Below are 10413 nucleotides of genomic sequence, written 5' to 3' on the forward strand. Positions count from 1 at the left end.
TCTTTGATAAATTTGAGGCTGGAGAAATGCCGGATGGCTGGCTGCTGGGTATGTACCAAGTATTTGTGTTTAATTTTGTGCTTACCTCAACCTGCACATTATGTTAGCACTGTGTTTGTGCATCAATATTTTACAATGCTGCTAATCTCCGTTTTTCAGGTGATGGGGGTTATGGCTGCTACTCTTGGCTTCTGACTCCATTGTCCGCCCCTGATTCCCCTGCTGAACACAATTACAATCATGCACATAAGTCTACGCGGAATGTGATAGAACGATGTTTTGGTGTACTGAAATCAAGGTTTCGGTGTCTGGATAAGTCTGCCGGGCTTTTGTTGTATAGTCCCTTAAAGGTGACTAGGATTGTGTTCTGCTGCTGTTTTCTTCACAACATGTGTTTGCAGCAACATCTGCCACATGATGATGATGATGATGAAGATGAATAAAACAGTCAGCAAGCAGAGGAGTTAGAAACATCTAGCGACACTGTGAGTACAGATATAGGGAGGCAGGTAAGGCAAGACCTGATTTTGGCACATTTTAGCGGTAAGTAAATTTGCCTGTGTGCTTTGTATATGAACAATTAAGGCACACCAATGTATTTTCTGTAGTAATGTGGCTCTTGCTCCCTCTTGAGCTAGTCAGCTGAGTGTTGTTTATTTGCTTGATATGTGTTTATGTCTAACTGTTGGGTATCAGTTACTTAGCTACTTGTATAGCGTTTTTGGTTAGTAATTATGTGTTTATAATGTTAAAAGTTTCTTTTTCACATTCAAAGGTAATGTTTGCCACAATACTACATAATAATGTAGTATGCACTAACAACCATTATTGTTTAGCCTATTATTTGTGTTTTTTGTGTGTCGACTTTCTTCTAAAGCTGTGTTTGAAATATGTTACCTCATTATCACAACATAATGGACATTGAGTAATGTGGTAAACGTTCATGTTAGTAATGATGATAGAATATTCCCAACAGATGTGATTGTTAACTCTAAGAATTTTCCTCTTACACTGACAGTTTTTTGCACATAACACATTGCACATCAATCAGTTTTCACATGTATTACTGTACAACATGTGTTTTCATTACAAATAACTGCTATTGTGTAGACCTGGTATTGTCAACAATGTGTCTTCAGCTGCAGGGTGGCCTATTTCTTAGGCTGTTCTTTGGTGGCTGACGTGGGTTTGGTTTGGGCAGTGGAGCGGGTTCGGCTTGATCTTCGAACTGGTGATGAAATTGGGGTGTGTGTAGGTGTGTTGGTCCCTGAGCTGGAACCTTGTTGGTGTTGTGCCAACAAATTAATATTTTGACTGAGGTTAGCCAGGGTTGCTGTAAGTTGTGTTGTGGCTGTTGTGTTGTTGTCTATGATGCGAGACATGGTTTCTGATATAATTTGATTACTTTGAATTAACTGAATGAGGGCCTGTTGATGGCGGTGTTGCTCATCCATTATGCGCTGAAAGGTAACAATAAGTTGGCTGTTATCTGCTCTCATCTGCTCCATACTGTTTGCGACTCTGCATAGCTGGACATTGTGCCTGCTTGTGTTTCTACACAGTCTCGGTAGATGATGGGGCAGACTGGCTAGTTATTGGGTGTGTGTGTGCATAGGCAATCAATATTCTGTGCCTGTTGTTGGTTCCATGTTACCCAAAATGATGGTTCAGGTTGTCGCGGAGGGGTTGTTTGGCTCAACTGTGGGTGTGGTAACATTTGAGGTGGCGGGGTACTTTCCTGAGGCGTGCTTGGTTGGTTAACGTCTATTGCTTGCAGATGGAGGGTGTATGTTTCCTGTTCAGATTCCTGCTGGGCTTCCGGGGGCATGATGTCTGGTTCTGTATGGGGTTTAAGGGGACAACATTTGAGTGTTTTCGAAAATTATGCTGGTTTTCATATTTAGTTTAACTTTCTAGACTTGTTTGTCAAACATTTTTCTAAAGCAAATTAGGATGTTCACCAAGACTCGTATACACAATCAAAAAGGCCAATTATGTTGGTTTTTATGATGAAAAAAATGACATCAAAACAAAAGTGGACACATGTTTGACAAATACCACACTTACGAAACAAACACACAGAGGTACAAAGTTTACACCATGAAAAAAAGTAATTTGTCACCCGCCATATCGTACTTGCATTAAAATATCAAACAGTAAATGACTATGAATTCTATCACCATTGTGAAAGGGTGTGAATCTACCTGAAGCTCAATATTTTACTATTCAAATAAATAATGACAACACAATACTACTGTAAGGCGCAAGAGAACACTCTAAATTTGCCAAACTTTTTTAGTGTTTTTTTGTTTTTAACAATTTGCAAGCCATGTGCTTGCTGCTGTGGATAAGTACTAGGATTATTTCATTTTTTGGCTGATGTGTAATTTGTGTTTTGTGTTTACTCACCAGACAGCTGAGGGGAATGTGGTCCCGGTGATTGAGTACTCTCCAAAATGTGTTCTGGTGGCTGAGGCAACACAGTTGAAATACGACGTGGGGGTGTGCTTAATGCTGGTGTTGGTGCGACATCAGGATGACGTCTCTTGCTAGGCCTGCTCGTGTGGCTGCCAGACCCCTGTGAAGGACGTCTTTGTGGACTGTGATACGATGTTGAAGTTCCTATGGATTAATGCAAACATTAGATTATTTTGCATTTTTGTGGTGGCCACATTAACAGGTGTCATTTTTGCGTTACCTGTATCGCCAGCATCCACAGCTCTTGACAGTGTTGCTTGTGTTCTGGAAGTGGTGGCTTGCTTTCGTACTGTAAAAATGATACATTGGTGTTTATGACCTTTAATTACAGTGTGTACTTTTGTCAGCAGCAACATTTAGAGATGTGGACATATGATTACCATTATGGGTACAGTTTCTAACAATAAATTTTGAAACAATGGGTTGCTTCATTTTTTGTAAACAGGCTAATGAGGTTCCATTTCCAAAGACAAAAACATAGCCAAGTAGTCTAATTTTCCATGGCCAACAGCTGAATATACACACATGTATTACCATATATTTTAAATTATTACATTAATGAGTAAATTTGAAAATTAAATTTGAAAAACCGAAAAATTAGAAAATGTTAAAAAAAGAAAACATACAATACTTAGCCATCTACACTAACATATTGACCACAAAGACAAGTAAAATACAGCAGACCTTAAACAAAAAAAACAAAAACAAAAACATTACTACCTAACACCTCACTATACAAACAGAAAATATTTTAAAAACAAACACAAATAGATAATCAATTTAGAACATAAAAATATATTAACAATACGATATCATTTTAAAAATACTAATTAGACATAAACACATATGCAGATATAACAGATTGGTAAAAAAAAACTCACCATCAGGCCAAGGACGATCCGAATCCCGCACATTAGTCGCACCAACAACTTAATGCGGAATAAGGGTCCGCACAGGTTCCTCCCACTCCCGATAAGACGCTATAAAGGAATGGCCACCCCCTGTTTGCCTGGCTGACTTAGCCTCCTTTGCCATCTTGGCCTTGATACGGCGCTTGATGTCGTAGAATCTCTTCCGACACGTGTCCTCAGTCCTCTTCACCACACCCTCACTGTTTACTGCCGCTACTAATTTCCCCCACAGAACAGTTTTCCTGCGCGAAGGCACCTTGGCCGCATCACGCCCAAACAGCTGGCGATGATGGCGCATCAACTCATGCACCAAAGCCATATTTTCCGCAAAGCTAAATTTAACATTTCTGCCCGTCTTGGTAGTGGTGCGTGGCTGCAGAGCAACACCACCATCACTGTCACTATCACTCGAGGCCACAGCAGCAACCTCACCCTCCTCCACCTCACTATCCTCCTCCCCCTCACTCACCTCCTCCACCTCACTCACCTCCTCCCTCTCACTCACCTCCTCCCTCTCACTCACCTCTGACTGGGACATAATAATGACAAACAACAAATAACACTAATAAAAAAAAAACACAAAACACACTCCTCCACTACCACTACACACCAACCACACACACACACACACACACACACACACACACACACACACACACACACACACACACACACAATGACAATAGACTTTGTGCATAAAGTAAAATGCACAAACACTAAAAATGACACAAACTTTAAAGAGACTACACAACAATTACCACAAGACTACTTACACACACAATACAGCACTCAACAATCGCAAGAAACCTCCAAAACCGATCAACAAATCACCAACTCCAAAACACCAACTTCCTCTCACGTCTCCACTAGCTAAACCCACGAGGTGCGGCTGGTTGGGGCCGTTTTTATACTAATGAGCACAGACACTCCTCCATGACAAACACAACCAATCACGGACGAGTGACGAAAACGAAAGTAAGAAAATAACGCGGCCGGGAAGGGTCAAAAACACTGCCGTGGAAATTAAAGATACCAATTCGTAAAAAGCCCAACAAAAAACGGCCGCAAAAACAAGAGTCGGCCGCGATCACATAAAATATATTACAAATGACATCGACATCGGAAAATACGAAAACACAAATTACGAACGCTTAGTAAATGAGTCGTAAAAAAATAAAAAAGTTGCAAATTCACACTACCGATGTCAGTCGTGTTTCAACTTCAAACAAATTCTGAACATTACGAATCTTAGTAAATACAGGTTGAGTATCCCATATCCAAATATTCCGAAATACGGAATATTCCGAATTACGGACTTTTTTGAGTGAGAGTGAGATAGTGAAACATTTGTTTTTTGATGGCTCAATGTACACAAACTTTGTTTAATACACAATGTTATAAAAAATATTGTATTAAATGACCTTCAGGCTGTGTGTATAAGGTGTATATGAAACATAAATGAATTGTGTGTATGTACACACACATTGTTTACTGCACAAATTTATGAAAAATATTGGCTAAAATTAACTTCAGGCTGTATGTATAAGGTGTATATGAAACATAAATGCATTCTGTGCTTAGATTTAGGTCCCATCGCCATGATATCTCATTATGGTATGCAATTATTCCAAAATACGGAAAAATCCGATATCCAAAATACCTCTGGTCCCAAGCATTTTGGATAAGGGATACTCAACCTGTATACCCCATTATTTGTTATTCATTATTACATTATTTGTCATTTTTCCTCCTTATTGTAATGCCCTTACACATTATGTCACCCACAGTAATGCCTGTTATACATTATGCCACACACCATAATGCCTATTACGCATTATGCCACACACTGTAATGCCTATTACAATTTATGTCACACACCATTATGCCACACACCGTAATGCCCATTACTCTTTATGTCACACACCATAATGCCCATCATCCATTTTGACATACATTATGCCATACACTGTAATACCCATTACACATTATGCCACGTACAGTTATGCCCCAACACCATTTTATGTTCCACACACAATAATGTCCCTAACAAATTATGCCCCACAGTAAGACTTCTAATTACTTTTAAATTATCTGCTCGTTGTCAGGGGTCTCATTCTCGTTCCAAGGTTTCATGCTCATTGTCAGTGGTTTCATGCTCATTGTCAGTGGTTTCATGCTCTGGGTTCCATGCTCGTTGCCAGGTGTTTCCTGCTCACTGCCAGGGGTCTCATGCTCGTTGCAAGGGTTTCATGCTCTGGGTTCCATGTTCATTACCAGGGGTTTCCTGTTCATTGTCAGGTAATAAGCAGGAAACCCCTGCAATGAGCAGGAAATCCAGATCATTAAACCTGCAAGCATGCCAGGGGTTTCCTGCTAATTGCCAGGGGTCTCATGCTTGTTGCCAAGGGTTTAATGATCTGGATTCCATGCTCGTTGCCAGGGGCTTCCTGCTAATTGCCAGGGGTCTCATGATCGCTTCCATGGGGTTCCTGCTGATTGCCAGGGGTCTCATGCTCATTGCCATGGGTTTCATGCTCATTGTAAGGGTTTTATGCTCTGGGTTCCATGCTCTTTGCCAGGGGTCTCCTGCTCATTGCCAGGCACCCACTCAGCCCCCGTCACCTGCTGCAGCCATTGTTATTGTGCGGGGTGTGGGCGGGTGCCTGCAGGGAGGCTACGGCTGCACCCTCAGGCCGCAGCGCCCCAGGCAGTCGCCCTGCCTGCCTGCACCTAAAACCGCCACTGGTGACACGTCATGATGCATTATTTATGCTAATGAGACACTGATAACATCTGGACAATTCAAAAAGTGATGAATACAGAAGGTATTATCACCTTATTTAGTGACCTTTAAGGAAGGGACATGTTTAAAAATAGGATTTTGATAACCTACCGGTAAATCCTTTTATCCTAGTCCGTAGAGGATGCTGGGGACGACATCAAGACCATGGGGTATAGACGGGATCCGCAGGAGACATGGGCACTCTAAAGACTTTTCATTGGGTGTGAACTGGCTCCTCCCTCTATGCCCCTCCTCCAGACCTCAGTTGTAGGAACTGTGCCCAGGGAGACTGACATTTCGAGAAAAGGAATTACTTAACTAGTGGTGAGATATCTACCAACTCACACCCTCAACCATGCCGCACACATGGCATTCAACATAACTCACGCCAACAGGCATGAACCAATTGCAGCAACATGCTGAAACCAAGATAACACAACTTATGTAACTCTAATAACTAAACTGCAGGTAAAGTACGCACTGGGACGGGCGTCCAGCATCCTCTATGGACTAGGAGAAAAGGATTTACCGGTAGGTTATCAAAATCCTATTTTCTCATACGTCCTAGAGGATGCTGGGGATGACATCAAGACCATGGGGTCTATACCAAAGCTCCAGTACGGGCGGGAGAGTGCGGCTGACCCTGCAGCACCGATTGACCAAACTTGAGGTCCTCATCGGCCAAGGTGTCAAACTTGTAGAACTTAGCGAATGTGTTTGACCTTGACCAAGTAGCTGCTCGGCAAAGTTGTAATGCCAAGACCCCCGGGCAGCCGCCCAGGATGAGCCCAACTTCCTAGTGGAGTGGGCCTTTACCGACGTCGGTAACGGCAATCCAGCCCTAGTATGAGCTTGCAGAATCGTATTTCTAATCCAACGTGCAATAGTCTGCTTGGAAGCAGGACAGCCAATCTTGTTGTGATCATACAGGACAAATAGAGTTTCTGTTTTCCGTATACGAGCCGTTCTAGCAACATAGATTTTCAAAGCTCTAACCACATCTAGAGATTTTGAATCAGTGAATGTGACAGTAACTACTGGCACTACAATAGGTTGGTTTATGTGGAAAGATGAAACCACCTTCGGAAGAAAATGTTGACGAGTCCTCAACTCTGCCCTATCTTCATGGAAGATCAGGTAAGGGCTCTTGTGAGACAAGGCCCCCAATTCAGACACCCGCCTTGCGGATGCCAAAGCCAAAAGCATCACCACTTTCCAAATGAGAAATTTCAACTCTATCTTTTGTAGAGGCTCAAACCAATCCGACTGAAGGAACTGCAATACCACATTAAGGTACCATGGTGCCACTGGAGGCACGAATGGAGGCTGGATGTGCAGAACCCCTTTCACAAAGGTCTGAACCTCTGGAAGAGAGGCCAATTGTTTCTGGAAGAACACTGACAAGGCCGAAATCTGGACCTTGATTGATGCCAATCGGAGGCCCGCCTCCACACCATCCTGCAAAAAATGGAGAAAACGTCCTAAATGAAACTCTTCCGTAGAAGCTTTCTTGGATTCACACCAAGATACATATTTTCTCTAAATACGGTGGTAATGTTTCGACGTTACTCCCTTTCTGGCCTGAATAAGGGTGGGATGACCTCCTCGGGAATACCCTTCCTGGCTAGGATACGGCGCTCAACAGCCATGCCGTCAAACGTAGCCGCGGTAAGTCTTGGTACACACACGGCCCCTGCTGCAGCAGGTCCTCTCAAGGAGGAAGAGGCCGAGGATCTCCTATGAGTAACTGCTGAAGATCTGGGTACCAAGCCCTCCTTGGCCAGTCTGGGGCAATGAAGATTGCTCGAACCCTTGTTTCTCTAACGTCCTAGTGGATGCTGGGGACTCCGAAAGGACCATGGGGAATAGCGGCTCCGCAGGAGACTGGGCACAAAGTAAAAGCTTTAGGACTAGCTGGTGTGCACTGGCTCCTCCCCCTATGACCCTCCTCCAAGCCTCAGTTAAGATTTTGTGCCCGAACGAGAAGGGTGCAATCTAGTGGCTCTCCTGAGCTGCTTAGAGTAAAAGTTTAAATAGGTTTTTTTATTTTCAGTGAGACCTGCTGGCAACAGGCTCACTGCATCGAGGGACTAAGGGGAGAAGAAGCGAACTCACCTGCGTGCAGAGTGGATTGGGCTTCTTAGGCTACTGGACATTAGCTCCAGAGGGACGATCACAGGCCCAGCCATGGATGGGTCCCGGAGCCGCGCCGCCGGCCCCCTTACAGAGCCAGAAGAGTGAAGAGGTCCGGAAAATCGGCGGCAGAAGACGTCCTGTCTTCAATAAGGTAGCGCACAGCACCGCAGCTGTGCGCCATTGCTCTCAGCACACTTCACACTCCGGTCACTGAGGGCGCTGGGGGGGGGCGCCCTGGGACGCAATGAAAATACCTTAAATGGCTAAAAATACATCACATATAGCTCCTGGGCTATATGGATGTATTTAACCCCTGCCAGTTTTCCACAAAAAAGCGGGAGAAAGGCCGCCGAAAAAGGGGCGGAGCCTATCTCCTCAGCACACAAGCGCCATTTTTTCCTCACAGCTCCGTTGGAGGAAGGCTCCCTGACTCTCCCCTGCAGTCCTGCACTACAGAAACAGGGTAAAACAAGAGAGGGGGGGCACTAAATTGGCATATTAATATATACAGCAGCTATATTAGGGAAAAACACTTATATAAGGTTATCCCTGTATATATATATAGCGCTCTGGTGTGTGCTGGCAAACTCTCCCTCTGTCTCCCCAAAGGGCTAGTGGGGTCCTGTCCTCTGTCAGAGCATTCCCTGTGTGTGTGTGCTGTGTGTCGGTACGCTGTGTCGACATGTATGAGGAGGAAAATGGTGTGGAGGCGGAGCAATTGCCTGTGTTAGTGATGTCACCCCCTAGGGAGTCGACACCTGACTGGATGGTCTTATGGAAAGAATTACGTGATAGTGTCGGCACTTTACAAAAGACTGTTGACGACATGAGACAGCCGGCAAATCAGTTAATACCTGTACAGGCGTCTCAAACACCGTCAGGGGCTATAAAACGCCCGTTACCTCAGGTCGATACAGACACTGACACGGACACTGACTCCAGTGTCGACAGTGAGGAAACAAACGTATTTTCCAGTAGGGCCACACGTTACATGATCACGGCAATGAAGGAGGTTTTGAACATTTCTGATACTACAAGTACCACAAAAAAGGGTATTATGTGGGGTGTGAAAAAACTACCCGTAGTTTTTCCTGAATCAGATGAATTAAATGAGGTGTGTGATGAAGCGTGGGTTTCCCCCGATAAAAAACTGCTAATTTCAAAAAAATTATTGGCATTATACCCTTTCCCGCCAGAGGTTAGGGCGCGTTGGGAAACACCCCCTAGCGTAGATAAGGCGCTCACACGCTTATCAAAACAAGTGGCGTTACCGTCTCCTGATACGGCCGCCCTCAAGGAACCAGCTGATAGGAAGCTGGAAAATATCCTTAAAAGTATATACACACATACTGGTGTTATACTGCGACCAGCAATCGCCTCAGCCTGGATGTGCAGTGCTGGGGTGGCTTGGTCGGATTCCCTGACTGAAAATATTGATACCCTGGACAGGGACAATATATTATTGACTATAGAGCATTTAAAGGATGCATTTCTATATATGCGAGATGCACAGAGGGATATTTGCACTCTGGCATCAAGAGTAAGTGCGATGTCCATTTCTGCCAGAAGAGGATTATGGACGCGACAGTGGTCAGGGGATGCGGATTCCAAACGGCATATGGAAGTATTGCCGTATAAAGGGGAGGAGTTATTTGGGGTCGGTCTATCGGACCTGGTGGCCACGGCAACGGCTGGAAAATCCACCTTTTTACCCCAAGTCACCTCGCAGCAGAAAAAGATACCGTCTTTTCAGGCTCAGTCCTTTCGTCCCCATAAGGGCAAGCGGGCAAAAGGCCACTCATATCTGCCCCGGGGCAGAGGAAGGGGAAAAAGACTGCAGCAAACAGCCTCTTCCCACGAACAGAAGCCCTCCCCCGCTTCTGCCAAGTCCTCAGCATGACGCTGGGGCCTTACAAGCGGACTCAGGCACGGTGGGGGCCCGTCTCAAGAATTTCAGCGCGCAGTGGGCTCACTCGCAAGTGGACCCCTGGATCCTGCAGGTAGTATCTCAGGGGTACAAATTGGAATTCGAGACGTCTCCCCCTCGCCGGTTCCTGAAGTCTGCTTTACCAACGTCTCCCCCTGACAGGGAGGCGGTATTGGAAG

The 10413-nt window shown here is 44.6% G+C and overlaps 1 long non-coding RNA gene across 1 annotated transcript; it reads right to left on the reverse strand.

Moving 5' to 3' along the window:
* Positions 1 to 1599: 1599 nt before the first annotated feature.
* On the reverse strand, positions 1600 to 2777 carry LOC134928421 (uncharacterized). Its single transcript, XR_010177924.1, has 3 exons — positions 2699 to 2777; positions 2410 to 2622; positions 1600 to 1839 (listed from the first exon to the last, which is right to left on the reverse strand). It is a non-coding gene; the product is annotated as an uncharacterized LOC134928421 (long non-coding RNA).
* Positions 2778 to 10413: the final 7636 nt, after the last annotated feature.

Source organism: Pseudophryne corroboree, chromosome 1 (assembly GCF_028390025.1).
Source record: "Pseudophryne corroboree isolate aPseCor3 chromosome 1, aPseCor3.hap2, whole genome shotgun sequence".
Classification (NCBI taxonomy): Eukaryota; Metazoa; Chordata; class Amphibia; order Anura; family Myobatrachidae; genus Pseudophryne; species Pseudophryne corroboree.